This window comes from Hemicordylus capensis, chromosome 2 (genome assembly GCF_027244095.1).
Source record: "Hemicordylus capensis ecotype Gifberg chromosome 2, rHemCap1.1.pri, whole genome shotgun sequence".
In the NCBI taxonomy this organism is placed as follows: domain Eukaryota; kingdom Metazoa; phylum Chordata; class Lepidosauria; order Squamata; family Cordylidae; genus Hemicordylus; species Hemicordylus capensis.
Window position 1 is genome coordinate 257,088,989 of NC_069658.1, and position 17,947 is coordinate 257,106,935.

A 17,947-nucleotide genomic window follows, 5' to 3' on the forward strand; every position below is an offset into this window, starting at 1 on the left:
ATTTCTGTAGCTATTCCATCGATTCCTGTAGCCTTCCGACTTGGTAATGACCTGAGTGCTGCTCTAACTTCATCTTCCCATATTAGAGGTTCTTGCAAGTAGGGAATATCTTCTAGAGCAGGGTTTCTCAACGTGTGGGTCCCCAGATGTAGTTGGACTTCAACTCCCATAATTCCCAACCAAAGGCCACTGGGGCTGGGGATTATGGGAGTTGAAGTCCAATAACATCTGGGTACCCACACGTTGAGAAACCCTGTTCTAGAGTATTTTGGACATTGACGTCCCTGCTGTACAGATTTTCAGTATACTCCTTCTATCTCTGTTTGATCTTCTCTGAATCAGTTACTATCTGTTCTTTGTTCCTTAGCATACTAATTCGAGGTTGGAACTTCCCTCTGAGTTCAGAGATCTTTTGGAAAACTTGCCTTGTTTTTCCGTGTCTATTTCCACCCTCAAGGTCTTTACAGATGTCTTTGTAGTATTGCTCCTTGTCTCTTCTAACAGCTTTCTGAAATTCCCTGTTACTAGCCAACCCCGCACAGAGCATATGTGCGCTCTTTGGGGCTGGCGGTTACCTCCCCCCCCCCACCTTCTGCACCAGTCTACGCTTCCAGGCCCAGCCACCTCTCCTCCCCACTGCCACTTCTGCCCCCCCCTTTCTTTCCCCCCTCCTGGGCCTTGCCTCCATGGCCGGACCCACCGCCATGGCGACCAATCCTCTTGGGTGTGCCTCAGCCAATACGGCAGGTCCACTGCCCAGCTAATCACCTGAGCTCCGGTACGCACATTCCAAGGCACGCCCAGGAGAATTATATATATAGAAGCTCCTTCCTGAGGTCTTTATCTTTCTTGACTTTGGCTTCTCTCCTCTTCTTGGCAATTTCCACCATCTGTTCTGACATCCATTTTGCTTTCTTCTGTTTCTTGGTCTTTGGCAGTCTTTTCGCATTCATCCTTAACAACTTCTTTGATTTCATTCAACAGTACCTCTGGTTCTCTATCAATGAGGTTCAGAACTTCAAAGGGGTTCCTGATGTTCTCCTTGAAAATGGTGGGTACATTCTCAAGATCATATCATGGAAGCTGGATAGCTTTGTTTTTCCACTTTAGCTTGACTTGGAACTTGCACATGAGCAGTTTGTGATCTGTTTCACTATTGGCCTCCGGCCACGTCTTTGCTGTTATAACTGAGCTCTTCCACCTGCTTGCACCAATAATGCAATCAATTTGATTTCTGTGTACTCCATCTGGTGATGTCCATGTGTATAGGCACCACTTTGGTTGTTTGAAGAATGTGTTAGCAATGAAGAGATCATAGGCTTGGCAGAAACTAATAAGTCATTCTCCTGCTTCATTTCTGTTTCCTAGGCCATATAGACTGACTGTGTTTTCCTCCTTACCTTTTCCAACTTTGGCCTTCCAGTCTCCAACCACCAGCATCACATCTTGCGTGCATGTTCTGTCAGTTTCAGACTGGACTTGAGCATAAAACTCCTCAGTTTCCTCTTCTTCTGCATCAGTTGTTGGGGCATAGACTTGAAGAACTGTCATGTTAAAGGGTTGTCCACAAAATCTAATTGATATTAGTTGGTCACTGACCGCACTGTACCCAAGTACTGTCATTGCTATATCCTTCCTGACTATGAAAACAACACTGTTCCTCCTTTGTTTTTTGTATCCTGAGTAGTAAATGGTATGATTTTCTGACTGAAAGTGTCCCATTCCTGTCCATTTTAATTCATGCCCAAGATGTCAATCTGTAGTCGATTCATTTCATCTTTCACTGTGTCGAGCTTTCCCATATTCACGCTTCCTACGTTCCACGTTCCCATTGTAATTCTGTCTTTGCAGCTTCGGATTTTCTTTTCCTGCATGACAGCATCAGCTGCTAGACGTCCAAAAGGCTTTAGTCTAACAGCATCATAAACACCATCGGTACTCTGAGAGATCTTCAGCTCTTGCTCAGTAGCATGTTGAGTACTATCCGACCTGAGGGGCCCATCATCTGGCACTACCGCAACAATCATTCCATTTTGTCTTTCCATGTGGTTTTCTTGGTAAAATACAAGAATGGTTTACCATTGCCTTCTCCCACACAGTATGAAATGATGCCTTTGTTGTTGTCACTGAAGTGATCATCCGCCTCCAGCACATTCCTATATTGCTGCTTCCCAATATAGGTGCCTGCTTGCTTTAGCTGGGCAGCTGGGATGACCTTTGTGCTTTGGTTGACCCTACTGGGAGTATACCTCCTGGCATGTTTCGCTCATCCCTCCCAGGAACACCCTCCCCACCACGAAGAGGCAGCATAGCAGGACTTGGCGGGGGGCAGGGTGGGTCCACAGATTAGATACATGGTGTGTGTGTGTAGTCCTTCTTTTTTGTCTGTCCTCAGCTGACAGCCCACCGCTTTTTGTAAGTGCAACATGGCTGAGGGACACATTGTAGTTAAGATTTTTTTTTTTTTAAGATCACCAATCACATTATTATTTCTGGACCCCTTTAAAAACACACCAGACTCATAGTCAAGAGTGGCCATGTGACAGTAATACTGTCACTCAAGTGATCTTTGAAAGGAATACATCCTGTCCCAGGAGGAGCTCACACACACACACACACACACACACACACACACACACACACACACACCATTTTCTGGTAGATTTTTGTAGGGCACCAGTAGCCACCTAATGGTGCAGTGGGGAAGTAACCTGCCTAGAGAGCAGGAGGCTGTTGGTTCGAATCCCCCCTGGTGTGTTTCCCAAGATATAGGAAACTCCTATATCAGGCAGCAGCAATATAGGAAGGTGCTGAAAGGCATCATCTCATACTGCGTGGGAGAAGGCAATGGTAAAAACCACTCCTGTATTCTACCAAGAAAACCACATGGCTCTGTGGTCGCCAGGAGTCGACACCAACTCTACAGCACAACTTTCCCTTTTTCTATCTGTCACAGCATATTGATTGACATTAGATATTGCAATGCTAAAGGAGAGTCTGTATGTGGCCTTACCTGAATAAACAGTGGTTGTCTCACATAATTGGCCCTCACTGACTCGGCAGGGACTGCCAGAACGGAAGCATAGTTTGCCCAACTTGAAATGACAAACGTTGCACACAAGACCTTGGGCTGCAAGAGAGAAACAGAAAAGCAGGGAGCATTTAATCAGAAGTGCTCAAGAGCTCTCAGCCAGTGGGGCCAGCAGTGGTCAGTTGCTGGTTGACAAGAACAGGAGCTTTCCCAGACAGAAGGCCACTTTACTGCGAGGCTTTACTGCAAGGATTACGGAAAGGCTGTACTGCAAGTCTGAAGTTGCAAAAAGTGGATTTTTTAACCCCCGGAAATAAATCGGGATGCACCCTAATGCACAATGAAAACCCTGAATCATGTGTGAAATGCTGTCGATAGCTCTCAGGGACTTTGGGGTGAATTTGGCTGATATGTGAATGCACCTCCTCCATTCTGGAAGAGATGCAAACTAAAAGCCAGGTGTGAAAAACTTCCGGGGGGGGGCTGTTAGGGTGCAGATCCCCCGCTTAAGCATGAGAAATTCCCCCTCATGTTACTGAACTCCTCCTGCCAAACCTAATGACCCATATCTGCTCCAAATGTATTTCGTCTCCGCCACAAAAGAATTCAAGTGTGAGGGTGCTTATCAAGTTTTCCTTCTGTCTGCACCCCTAGCAATTTCCTTCCATGCCCTGCTTATGGAAGGATCTGGGGGGCCAGTGTGAGTGTTGAAAACTGGAGGCTGGACCAGACTGATCAGGGCTCTTTTTACGTTGTTCAGTGAGAAAGCTCATAAATACTAAGCCAATCCCAAGGCAAATTGAGCTGGGGAGGGGGGAGATTTGCCCATCACTGGCTGTGCCCAGAATGCATTTATGAAAAGCATTCTGCCAAAACAAGCCCAGAAATCTTGTGCAAGGTTCTTGTTAATTACAGACAGTTATACTAAAGTGGGCTTCTCTGTGAGCATCCACTTTCCACCCAGAGCTGATCCATTAAACTCCTAGGTGGAGCTGATCCATTAAACTCCTAGGAAGAACCTTTGTGTTTCCCTACTCGGAAAATTTGGGAAGTGGATGTTTCAGCATAGTGAGATGCACAATGAAATGAAAAATTAGAATTTCCCCATATATACACATCACAGGAGGAATGAAAAATTAAGAAGGAAAACAGAGTTTCTCCCTGGACTGGGGAGATCTGGGTTCAAATCAAGCCATCAAGCTGGGTGAATTTGCATCACTTTCTCAGCCTAACTGATCTCTTTTTAGGAACAAAGGAATAAACGTTTTGATGGCTGAGAAAGGGTGTTTCACTTTTAAAGATGTGTGTGTGTGTGTGTGTGTGTGTGTGTGTGTGTGTGTGTGTGTGTGTGAGAGAGAGAGAGAGAGAGAGAGAGAGAGAGAGAGAGAGAGAGAGAATGAATATGTGTGTGTTCATCTTGTTACATACTTTAAATATTTCCCTTTAAAAGCAGTCTCAATGTGCTCTAGGCATTGGGAACACACTCTCCTGAACCCTATCCAATAAGGATTGTGTCATCTCTCTGTAGGGATGAAAGTGGATATAGACTCTGTTTTGTTTTCTGGAACTCCCATAATATTATATTGGAATTGTAAATGTAATGATATGTGGGAATGGAATGTTGTTTTCCTCTAGAACGTCCCAAATGTTTTGCAAGCACACTGTTCATTCCCAGCTGCTTCCACCATTGACTCTGTGTCTGTATGCTAATAGCATAAGGAGCGAGCTGCAAATGCATGTTGAAGAGCAGTAGAAAGTTTAAATGACAAATTGAGGATTTTTAATTTATATTTTTTTAAGAAAAGGGTTGAGTGGGGATCCAAACTTCCCACATGGATGAATATTTGAAAGTTTTGAAATATTGCATGGGAATGATAAAATAAAATACTTAACATTTGTACAGCACATACAAGTGTTCAAAGAGCTCCGTCCAGATGTATTCTCTTTTTGTAATTCTTACGCCAAATCCACAAGGGTAATATGACCTCCAAATTGCAGATTTGGAGGATTGAAGCTGAGAGTGGCTTGCCTAAGGCCATTTAATGAGTCCATGGCAGCCACAAGATTTAAACAGGGCTTTCCTGCTTAAAGGAGCAACTCTAGAGCAACGAGTTTGGGGGGAGCAAAGGGGTGGCAAAAAGCATCATTAGAGGAGCAAGGATTTTGCTTTGCATTAAATACTTATAGAGGTAAGGAAATTGGGGTTAGTTTATTTACCTTATTAAGGAAGCTTACTTGGCATTTTCAAACTTATTCAGAAAATAGGCCAGATTCATCTCAGATAATAATACTGTCTTTTTGGATTAGGTGAAAGATTCCAGTCTGCTTTCTAGAATAGTTTTCTCTTCCTGTCCAAGACTACGTGGCAGGCAGGACCCACATGGGGAGAGAGGTCAGTACCAGGCCAGCTGAAATCTGCAGGGAAGATGATCCTGTAACTCCTTGCACACAAGGGCCAGGTTCAGACTTAACACAGAACTTCAGGTTCAGTGAACCCATGTTTCTGCTCCCCACTTCCCCTGCTCTCCTTTCCATGTTTGGACATTGGGGAGAGGGGCCTCTCTGCATCAGTGAGACTGCAGAGAGGTGGGGAAGCTGGCTGTGTGGGCTTCCTTCTTTCCTGAAGGGCAGTCCGCACAGCCAATAGGAGCCGTAGCAAGGGAGAAGCTTCATCCCTCAACTCCGGTTTCAGAGGGGTCAAACTGCATGCCAGCGTTTGTATGTAACGTTGGCACAGGTGAAGAGGAGGCTGGGACAACTGAAGGTGGAAATTCAATTTGGGGAGGGAAACCACAGGTCCCTTTAACTGTAATTCCCTAGGTTTGGACATTCGGTTAGTGCAACCAGAGATGAAGAGATCTCCAGTTTCATGTTACGTGTGAACCCAGCCATGGTCTCACCCTGCCCAGTTCCTGGCCAGGAAGAAAGCTAAGTGGCTGGCCTGGCTCCTGTGAGGTTGGAGGAATCCCCTACCTGCCTGGCTCTATGACTTCCGCTTCTTGTTCTGGAGCAGAGGTGTGAGTGAATGAGGCCTCTTCAAGCAATGGAGCTCTTTTAAAATAATTCAAGCTAGAGGAACATAATATATTATGACTATGTTGTCTGACACTTTGCTATAAAGTTCCAGTCTGGTGGATGGAGGAGCAGGAAATATTTGTGGGTGCGCTTCAGCTACCCCTTGGAGTTATCCCTGCTGGTTCCTAGCTCAGTCTTTTAGTCACTACGTGACGCCAGCTCTTATAGCAATCGAGAAGTGGGTGGGAGTCTGAGTTCTAAGAAATATGTGATGTTAGTATTAGGAGCCCAGATGCCTGGGTGAGCGCGCAGGGCATGCTGGAGAGACCTCCGAGCCAGGAGGCTGCTTTTGAGCCTCCCAGTCGGGGGTCTACACGTGAGTTGCTGTGGCGCGGAGCCGCACCACGGCAACACACGAGTACAAAAACCAGGTTTGTGGAGTGCTCACTCCGCAAACCCAGTTTAAGGGGAGGGGTAGTTTGGTGGGTTAACCACCTGGAGGCCTCCCCAGCCCGATTTCACCTAATTGTGGGAATAGCCTCAATATGAATTTAGCCTAGTGCTAGAAGAGAATGATGATGATTCCAGGCAAACCTTTTTAGTATATTGAAAAGGTTCCATAATTTAGCACCATAGAATTTTAGAGTTGGAAGGAACTTTGGAGGCCTTCTAGTTCAGCCTGTTATAGCATCCCTGTCAGATGTTGCCTCTGTTTGAAAACCTCCAGAGGAATATAGGATGCTGCCCTATCTGGAGTCAGATCATTGGTCTAGCTCAGTATTGTCTACACAGACTGGCAGAGGCTTCTCCAAGGCTGCAGGCAGGAATCTCTCTCAGCCCTATCTTGGAGATGCCAGTGAGGAAACTTGGAACCTTCTGCATGCAAGCATGCAGGTGCTCTTTCTGGGGCGACCCCATCCCCTAAGGAGAATATCTTGCAGTGCTCACAGGTAGTTTCCCATTCAAATGCAAATCAGGGTGGGGCTTGCTTAGCAAATAGAACAATTAATGCTTGTTACCACAATATAAGCTCCCCGCCCTCTCCTCCCAGTGACACCACCACAGAAAGGACTCTCAGCCTCTGTGGTTGCCACATGCCTGACCTCCAAAGGCAGGGATGCCTGGAAATCTTAATTGATGGGCAGGTACATGTGGGAGCATTTTTGTGGCTTCTGTAGGTTGCCACAAGTTTCTTACCAAACCTGAAAGAAGAAGGGGTGGAGATAATTCCTCCTTGCTTGACATGAGCCAGGTCTCTGCCACAGACAGACAATGGCATTAAGGAATGCTTAAAGAGCAGCCTGGGATGAAAACTAGAATGGGTGATTGCTTTTGCTTTCTGTTGCCAGAAGAATTAGCTGGGTGGCACCTAGAAGTTGATGTGAGCAGAAAGAAGACTGGGAATCATTATCAGAATCTGGAACACATGTTTATCAGATGAGACTTCTTGATTGGAATGGGGCGGGGGCTCAATCAGAACTCCTAAATTCTCTTGGTCTTGATTAATTTCTAAAATGAACAGTGCCAGAGTTGTGGTCTGTGAAGATGTAGCATATAGAACATAAGAATAGCCCTGCTGGATCAGGCCCAAGGCCCATCTAATCAGGCATTCTGTTTCATGCAGTGGTGCACCAGATGCTGCTGGGCATGCCCTCTCTCCTGCTGATACTCCCCTGCAACTGGGACTCAGAGGCATCCTGCCTTTGAGGCTAGAGGTGGCCTATAGCCCTTCGACTAGCAGCCGCTGATAGACCTGACCTCTCCTCCATGAAGTTATCCAAATCCCTCTTAAAGGTTGTTGGCTGTCACCACATCTTGTGGCAGAGAATTCCACAAGTTGATTTTGCGTTCTGTGAAGAAATACCTCCGTTTGTTGGTCCTAAATTTCTCGGCAATCAATTTCATGGGATGACCCCTGGTTCTAGTGTTATGTGAGAAGGAGAAGAATTTCCCTCTATCAACTTTCTCCACACCATGCATGATTTTATAGACCTCCATCATGTCTCCCCGCAGTCGTCTTTTTTCTAAACTAAATAGCCTCAGATGTTGCCTCATAAGAAAGGTGCTCTAGGCCCCTGATCATCTTGGTTGCACTCTTCTGCACCTTTTCCAGATCTACAATGTCCTTTTTTAGATGTGGTAAACAGAATTGTACACAGGACTCCTAGTGTGGCCGCACCATCATTTTGTACAAGGGCATTATGATATTAGCTGTTTTATTTTCAATCCGCTTCCTAATGATCCCTAGCATGGAATTGACCTTTTTCCACAGCTGCCTCACATTGAGTCAACACTTTCAACAAGCTGTCCACCACAACCCCGAGATCCCATTCCTGGTCAGTCACCGACAGCTCAGATCCATCAGCGTATACTTGAAGTTGGAGTTTTTTTGCCCCAATGTGCATCGCTTTACACTTGCCAACATTGAACTGCATTTGCCATTTTGTCAACCCATCACCCAGTTTGGAGAGATCCTTTTGGAGCTCCTCGCAATCCATTTTGGATTTTACTACCTGGAAGAGTTTGGTATCATCTGCAAATTTGGCCACCTTGCTGCTTAGCCCTACTTCTAGATCACTCATGAATAAATTAAAAAGCACTGGTCCCAGTACAGATCTCTGGGGGACCCCACATCTTACTTCCCTTCACTGTGAAAACTCTCCATTTATCCCTTCCCTCTGTTTCCTGTCCTTCAACCAGTTAGCAATCTACACATGTACTTGTCCCTTTATCCCATGACTGCTAAGTTTTCTCAGGAGTATTTGATGAGGAACTTTGTCGAAAGCTTTTTGGAAGTCCAAGTACTCCATGCATTCTGGAGCAAAGTGACTCCCCTGATTTTCCCTTTCAGTTTTCTTTTCACCATACTCGACCTCTTTGTCATTACCTGACTGTGAATTTACCCAGTCTATGTGTGGGTAACTGAAATCACACATTATTACTGCCCTGCCTCTCCTTGAAGCCTCCCTGATATCCTGCTGCAAATACCAGTCACTCTCAGCATTTTGATCCAGAGGGCAATAGCACGTCCCCACTAGCACGTTCCCTTTCAGACCTTGTATTGTCATCCACAGGGTTTCTGTGGAGGACTCCAGTCCACCTAGGTTTTCTACTTTGTTAGATTCTATCCCTTCTTTAACATACAGTGCTAATCCACTTCCAAGGCGCCCCTCCCTGTACTATCTATAGAGTTTCTATCCAGGGATAACAGTGTCTCACTGGTTCTCACTGTTCCAACATGTTTCTGTTATGCCCACGATATCAATTTCTGTGTTAGCAACCAAGCACTCCAGCTCACCCATCTTGGCTTGGAAGCTTCTTGCATTGACAAATAAGTACCTGTACGCTGAATCTCTTCCCTGGTGTATGCTATTTTTCTTTTGACTCTTTGACCAGCTGGCACAGCCTTCTGTCTGCTCTTTATGTGGTTCTGCTTTGTCCCCTTCTGTTTTATGTGAATCCTTTACACCTTCGCACTTTAAAGGACGGCATTTGATTGCCAAACTGGATACAGCCCAGCTCATGTCTGCTATTCCCCAGGCATCATTTTAAAAGCTGCTCTGCAACCTTTTTTATTTTAAGTGCCAGCAGTCTGGTTCCATCTTGGTTCAAGTGCAACCCGTCTCTTTTGTACAGGCCTTTCTTGCCTCAAAATGTATCCCAGTGCCTAAATCTAAACCTCTCCTCCCAGCACCAATGTCTCATCCACGCATTGAAACCCCTCAGCTCTTCCTGTCTCACTGTACCTGCGTGTGGGACAGGTAGTGTTTCTGAGAATGCTACCTTGGGGGTCCTGGACTTCAATACGGTACCTACCAGACTAAATTTGGCTTACAGGACCTCCCGACTACATTTCCCCACATCGTTGGTGCCTCTCCTCCCCAGCACTGCCTAACAGCCTATCTAGATGCTGCGTGATGTCCGCAACCTTTGCACCAGGCAGGCAAGTCACCATGCGGTCAACACGCGGGTCACAAACCCATCTCTCTATATCTCTAATGATTGAATCACCCACTACAAGGAGGTCCCCACCCCCCGGAGGAGTATCCCCTGTGCATGAGTATATGGGCTAATAATCCACGGAAGGGATCCTTTCTAAAGGAGCATTTCCCTCTTCCTCAGACCAATGTCGTCCTTGCCCCAGACCTTCATTCTCCCTGACAGCAGAGGAGCTATCAGCCCTGGAGTGGGATGTCTCTACCACATCCCTGAAGGTCTCGTCTGCATGTCTCTCTGTGTCTCTGAGCTTCTCAAGATCCTCTACCTTGGTCTTGAGGGAACAAACTTGTTTCCTGAGAGCCAGGAGTTCTTTGCACCGAGCACACACCCATGACTTCCGCCCATGGAGCAAATAGTCATAAATGCGACACTCTGTGCAATACACTGGGAAGTGCCCCCTCTCCTACTGGCTTTTTATCTTCATACTAGTTTCTCTCCTGGAGACTTTACAGACAGGGCTGTTACCTTGAATCTTGTTTGAAAAGAGAGTGTGTACATTCACACAACAGCCAAACTTACCCCGAAGTCCCTTTGAGATCCATTGAAGCACTCCACACACAAATCGGGTTTTGTCTTATGAATTTTAGCTTATCTCAATGTATTTCCTAGTTTTTAAAATGCTGGTTTTAAGCTACTTTTTCTGAAAACTCTGGAGTATATAGACAGAGGCACTGATGTAGAGTCATTAGCATGATAAGAGAGATACTCTTTTTAGAAATGCAGATATAGCTCTTTAGAGATCTGATGTGAACTTGCACCAAAACCAAATCCGAGAGCAGAGGGGAGGGCCTGCTTTCCTCAGTGCCGTGAGTGTAATTCGAAGTCGCTTCGCTCAGCATTTACCCCGCAGCATGTAGCCATGTGCATAACTCCCAGGAAGCCTATTATTCTAATGGAAGAGGTTTGTAATTGTTTATATTAATGATGACAACGGGAAGAAATGATGAAGGCTTACAAAATTGTGAACAGTGTAGAGGGAGGGACTGGGAAACATGTTGGCTGAGATGTTGAGGAATATTAGTCAAAGTAGTCCCATGGACATTAAAAGGTCAAGTTAGGCATGTCCTTTTAATTTCACTGTGGCTGCTTTCACTGTGATGTTCCTCATCATCCCAACCATTATTCCCTCCCAGTCAAAACAATGAAATGGATTTAGCCAGTGGTACATTCAAGACAGAGAGAGAGAGAGAGAGAGAGAGAGAGAGAGAGAGAGAGAGAGAGAGAGAGAGAGAGTGTCTTGCTTCATGCAATATATAATTCATTGTCACCAGATGCAAGGGAGGCCTTCCAGCCACAATCAAGAGGGCTTTTAAAATGGGTTAAACAATCTAGTGAAAGCCATCATCTTCATCTTCATCATCATCAAGCCTTGTCTGTTATACCTGTATTTACCAGATACTGGAGATCAGCAAAAGCAACAGCAAGAGAAGGCCATCTCCTTTATGTTTCCCCCCCAAACTGCTCAGAGTCATCCAGCTGGTTATTGTTGCAAATGCAGTATTGTACAATGTGGCCTACTAGGCTGATCTTGGAAGGCAACATTCACCTCTTTTGCCCTATTCATACTTTATTTATACTTTTTTTGTGTGCATATACAAACCGTGAACAGTGTATGCACATAGAGATCTGGATGTATGTACAGTTACACATTATGTTCAATGCATACACAGTAGTAGTACACTTCCGATCGAATCTGTGATAAGACCAGTAGCCAGGTTCGCTTTTAAAATAAATACATCTACAGCCATTCACACAAAGCACATGGAAGTTTGTTTAGACACCTGTGCACACATACAGCATAACGTCTGAGCAGGGCTATAATCATTGTTGAGTGCAGTGGTTACTGCTTTTTATCATTATATAACATGGCAAGTGAATACATGGGAATGAGATGACAAGCAATAGAACTTTGGCATCTGAAGCTCAGGCATAAGAAATACAAAGACCCGACTCCTATGTGTTTGGCTGGAGGCAGAACACTGAGAAGCGGAAGTCAACAGAAAGTGGGTTAGGACCTCAGTCATGGAGTACTTGACACTGAGGACCCAGCTGGAGGTGGGCAAACAGCCTGGAGCCATGCCAGTGACAAGGTCTTCCTGAAAGTCCCCCTTGATTATTATGGCATTGGCTATGAAGGAGGAAGTCAACAGTCACTCCACGAAAAGTCCTGCTTCTCTTCCAAGAAACCTAGGCGTGGTCTTTTACAACTGTATTGAACAATTACATTTCTTGAAGGTGCAAACATTTGCAAAGGCAGTTCTTGAAACTTGGCCTCTTTCCCATAATTCCCCTTCTATGTCAAAATTATTTGGCAGCGTAAAGGCTAACGGATCTTTCAAGACTATTCCATGTGTCTGATGAAGTAGGGCCTCCAGGTTTTAAAAACACATGGTAGATATCTTTTGGATGCAATGGTATGCTTCCCTGTTTTTAATTTTGTGTTGTGAGCTGCCCAGAGAACAGTTATGGGATGGTTAACAAATAAAGTTAATATTATTTTTAATTGTTATATATGTACGAGTAAATAAATGCACATTTACCGGTAATTTTAAGTCTTACTATGTTAAATGAGGCTTCCTTCTTGGTAAGTGTGCAATGGACTGCAGATGTAAAGCATCCTGTCCACACTTACTTTGGCGAACTCACGTACTTACATGAAATTCAGTGGCTGACATCCTGACTAACCAAGTGTGGGTACTCCTCCTAACAGTGTCCGTTTTTAAAGTAATATATAGCCCAACAAATGTTGGTTTGCAACCATACATATTTGCCTAGAATACATAGTTAAATACTGTCATGATTCATTTCCCAGCAGGAACATTGTTTATGCCACATTACTACCTGTTGCGATGGGAGCGGGGGGGAAGCAGCTGGTGACGGTTAGAATTAGGAGGGCAGTGGCTAGCAATCTGTGCATTATTGTGGAATTCCTCTGCATTTTACACAATCTCATTTTTACACCTTCCTTAATGTGTCTGTAAAGCTCATTGAGACGCCTGAATCGTGCATATTCAGACATCCAGAACGGCTGAGTGAGGAGCTGCATCCTCCCAGAGACGTAAGTTTTGGGCGGTATAAGAATATGTAAAATAAATAAATAAATAAATAAATAAATAAATAAATAATAAATCCTCACAGCAAGAGGCTGTTCTTCATGCAGTCAGGGGCTTCCCCGCAATGTGTTGCGCCATGCATATGGCGGAGCAGGAGTGATTTTGAGTAATCTTCCTTTCCTCTGAAAAACTCCTGTGCCTTCCAAAACCATGTCCCTGAGGGCTGCGCAACCCACCTAACTTGGGAAGGTACTGGGCTTTTCTGGAGGAAGGGAGAATCACCCCAAATTGCACCTTCTCCTGTGAATGTGCAGGAGCAGGAGCAGCAGCGGGGAAGGCACAGCTCCCTTTTTGACCTCAATCCATTGCTCTGGATGCCAGCCAGTGTATTCAGAAATATCTTTCAGAAGAGGATTCAGACTGTGGGCATTCTCTGCAGGACTCATATAGTTACCTGCACATGCTGGCTACTGCTTACGTATATCAGCTGCAGTTTTAAAAGGCAATTGCTTAATGGTTGCAATATTGTACAAACTCATTAAAGTCATTCTTGCTACTGAAATGGGGAGAACTGGCAGGGCGGTAGGCCAACCCTCCTCATGATCAACCCTCCTCATGAGGCCCTGCTGCTTGCTGCGGCACACGACTAGAGCCACAGTGAGCAACAGAGCCGGGAGCCAGAGGAGGAAGTCCTCTGGCATCCCACAATGCATTGTGCCGAGAGCGCTGTGCGTTGGGGGATTTCCCTGCTGCTGGGCACTCTTGCCACCTGGCTTTGTACACGCTTGGGCAGCAGGCACCACCAGCGTGCACACAACCAGGGACTGGGGTAGGCGGGTGCTCTCACGCCTTTCTATCTCAGTCATAGCCCAGAGAAAACACTTGGGCTATCCAGCTGGGCAGCGCCAGGGTCGGGCGTGATCCCGGCAGTTCACATGAGCAGCCCTACCCAAGTAAGGCTATGCAAGCCTGGGTAGGGCTGCTTGTGTGAACAGCCCCATTGTCTCTATCTTTTTTCCAGATCTTGTTGTCTCTGGGCTGGGGTGGGAGTCAAGACTTTTCTGCATCCCAAACATATTGATTGCAACCTCTTTTCTTGCTCCATATAAGTCAATGAAGCAAATGCGCTCCATTGAATTGCATGGGACAAAGAAAAACGAAGAGTTTACTGATTGAATGCAAAGTGCCAGTTTGGTGGCTGCATCTGAGATGCTATGTCCCGAATCCTGATTTAGTCTGCCTAACGTAGACATATATGATCATAATTTTTTTGTGGCTGGGGATGCTGGCAGTTGTAGTTCAGCAACATCTGGAGAAACCCAGGTTGGCAACCACTGGTCTAGACGAAGGTTCTCATCTGTACTTTCACCTTTTCCCAGCTACATTTTCATGCCAATCTTTGAAAAACAATATTTCACCTTCCATTTTCGTTTAAAACCTGGCACTACTTACCCAAGGTGGAGAAGAGCAGAACCGAAAAGCCCAGGAGAAGCCACTTATTCATCTTGATCATTTCATACAAGAAGGAGAGGACAAAGAATGTATAAAAATGACAAGGAGCCTAAGGAGGAGAAATGTCCAGCTCGGCTCTGCACGGAGGACTCTTCCATGCAGAACTTGAGATGGGAGGTGTTGGAGTGAAGAACTTATTCCCATCCAGGCAGTGAGAACAGCCAATGGGATAATAGATTCTGGACAAGAGACACACCTGACCTTTGGAAGGCTAAAAGGAGGCGCGTAGATGATGGCATAAGAACAAAGATGTAATACATCAGCATTCCATTGTTGGTGGCTTGAATAATCATTACCCATGTGGTGTTTTTGTTTTTGGTTAATCCATTCGTTAATCCAGGCCAGGTTTTGAATGTTGCCTTAGTTACTTTTAGTGGAGTAGAGGTGGGGCTAACAAACAGCCAGCAGTAAGAGCACTGAAAAGCAGTCTGCACATGCCTCTCTGTAAATAATATCTGTCTCATTAAACTATTAATATTCCTGATTCAACTCCTTAGAGTGCTGGAGTAGGACCAGGGAGACCCGAGTTCAAATCCCCATTCAGCCATGATACTTGCTGGGTGACTCTGCGCCAGTCACTTCTCTCTCAGCCTAACCTACTTCACAGGGTTGTTGTAAGAAAAAACTTAAGTATGTAGTACACCACTCTGGGCTCCTTGGAGGAAGAGTGGGATATAAAATGTAAAATAAATAAATAAAAAAATAAAAAAAAACTCTTTCCTCTGGATTCTACAACCCACACAGCACTGTCAAGAACCAGCCAAGTTTGCAGCCCCTGCTATCCTAAGCTTGACCTTGTCACATGCATACAGTTGTTAAGTAGAAAGATTCAATAGCCCAGTATCTCAGCTAATATGCATGCACTAGAAAGCAGCAATAAGCCAAACACATTCATAAAGATTTCAAATAAATAAATAAATAAATCCACACAAACATGTACATTGCGATCTACACACAGTAAGCACCTACACCATTCATACATAGAAGTATGTGGAGTAAACCGCACTCCATGTAGAAGTGTACTAATTGCACTTGACAACGTTTAAACAGCACAGGCAACTAATAGCCTGTTATAAATAATAATTATTTCGGAGGCCGCCGCACCTGCACAACGGGCCTCTGTGTGGCAGCTCCCAGGCCACACAGAGGCCCATTATGCAGGCATGGAGGCCTCTAAAATGGCCCCAAAACTGGGCGAGGGAGGCCTGAATGGGCCAAAGAATGACCAAATGGGGCAGTTTGGACCAAAGGGAGGCAGGCGGGGGAAGGGGGAACTGCAGACCCACCACCTCCGAGAACACCCCCAGAAGGGGTAAGTAATAATAATGTAATAATGGGTGACTTCAGTTACCCACACATAGACTGGGTAATGACAAAGAGGTCAAATTTCTGGATATGATGAATGACTGTGCTAGAGAACAGTTGGTCTTGGAACCAACCAGAGAGAAGCTGACCTGGACTTAATCCTGAGTGGCACCCAGGACCTGGTGAGTGATTTCAGTGTCATGGACCCTTGAGGGAACAGTGACTATAGTGCATCAAACTCAGCATACATCTGGGGAGAGAATCACCAAGGAAGTCTAACACAGACATTTTGAATTTCAGAAGAGGAAACTACTCCAAAATGAGGAGTATGGTGAAAAGAAAGCTGAAAGGGAAAATCAGGAGAGTCATTTCTCTCCAGAATGCATGGTGTTTACTCAAAACCACAATACTAAGAACATAAGAACAGCCCTGCTGGATCAACCCCAAGGCCCAACTAGTCTAGTATCCCGTTTTGCACAGTGGCCCACCAGATGCCGCTGGAAGCCACAGGCAGGAGTTGAGGGCATGCCAGTGTGTGTGTGTGTGTTTGAAAAAACATTCACATGTATGTAAAAATTAATATAAAACACTTTCTGATGAGCCTCCCCCCCACCATATTCTTCTGGGAAAGCATCCTATATAATAAGATGCTTGGTGTCTGCGTCCGTGTCTTTTTCGGGTGTCCTGGGCATGCGCGGCTGGGCTTGGAGCCTGATTGGCTGGGGACGGAGAATACTGGTGGCGGCGGCCATGGCCGCTGGAGGGCCTGGCCTGGCAGCGACGGCGACAGGCCGAGGAACCGAGAGGCGGTGGGGGAGCTGTCTGACTGTGTAAACAAGAAATAATAACAATAATAATTGTGTCCATGTTTAGGGAGGAGGAATTCTCTAATTAACCTTCCCATCCTCTTGCACTAAATTATAGGCATGGGCATTGCCTCTGAGTTGGGGGAGGAGGGAAGTATAGCCACTCCACTCTTTCGCCTATCAGCGGGAGCAAAGGTTTGAACTCCTCTCTGGGAGTCCACCAGACCAAGAAACCCCATCCCTTCTGATCGTCTCATCTTCAACAGCCCCTGCCTTAAATAAAGCCCTACATTTAGGACACACCTCCTCCCTTCCAGCTTGCTCCTTCTTCCCTGGCCAGGCAAGTGGATTGGCCACCCAATCCCTGGCCTCCAAAGGGGACTTGTTCTCCAACTCTACCCCCTTCGCTAGCATTTCTACACATATCTGCAGCTGCAGAGCTGATAGCAGCTGTTGCTCGTCTCTCTGAGCCCTTCCTGACTTCTGAAAGGTAATTCCTGGGGTTATCCTGGCATCTGGAGCCCCCTGCTTCTCTTGGCACACCATGGTTTGACTAGGTAAACAACCCTGTCTCACGGAGGAGAGACAGGAAATCCCGACAAATTGTTATTGTTATTGTTCAACACCTAGAGTCTTTGGAGGAGACGGTATAGAAGAAAATTGTAATAAATAAATAAATAAATAAATAAATGGGGGTAGGTTGAAAATTAATTTTCTGGAATATTCTCACCCCCTCTAGGTGAAGACTAATCTGGTAAATTCAATTTGGAGAATATTCTTTTCCAAGTCTAGACTGCCCTTCTTTCAGCCAATAGAGATAGCAAGTCCTGTGAGGAATGGTTAAAGAAGCTGGCTATGTTTAACTTGGAGAAAAGAAGGCGAAGATAAGATATGATGACCATCTCCAAATCCTTGAAAGGCTGTTAGGTCATTCATACAATCATGCCTGGTCTCTAATCTGTCAGGGATGCTGAAGCAGTTTTTGGCACTGAGCATGGAGATGGACTGCAGGCTCATCAAACTGCCTTTCAGTTCTATAACTGTTAAACAGCAATGGATACTTCTATAGATGCCTCCCTTTATTATGCACCTCAGTTCCTCCTATTTGTTTGTATCTTGGCTCAAGTAGGAGACTGACTGATACTGAGTGGGAGAACTGAAACCTTGAGTAGAGATCTGAAACCTTGAGCAACAACTGAAACCTTGAGCAAGATGTGCAGCATGGC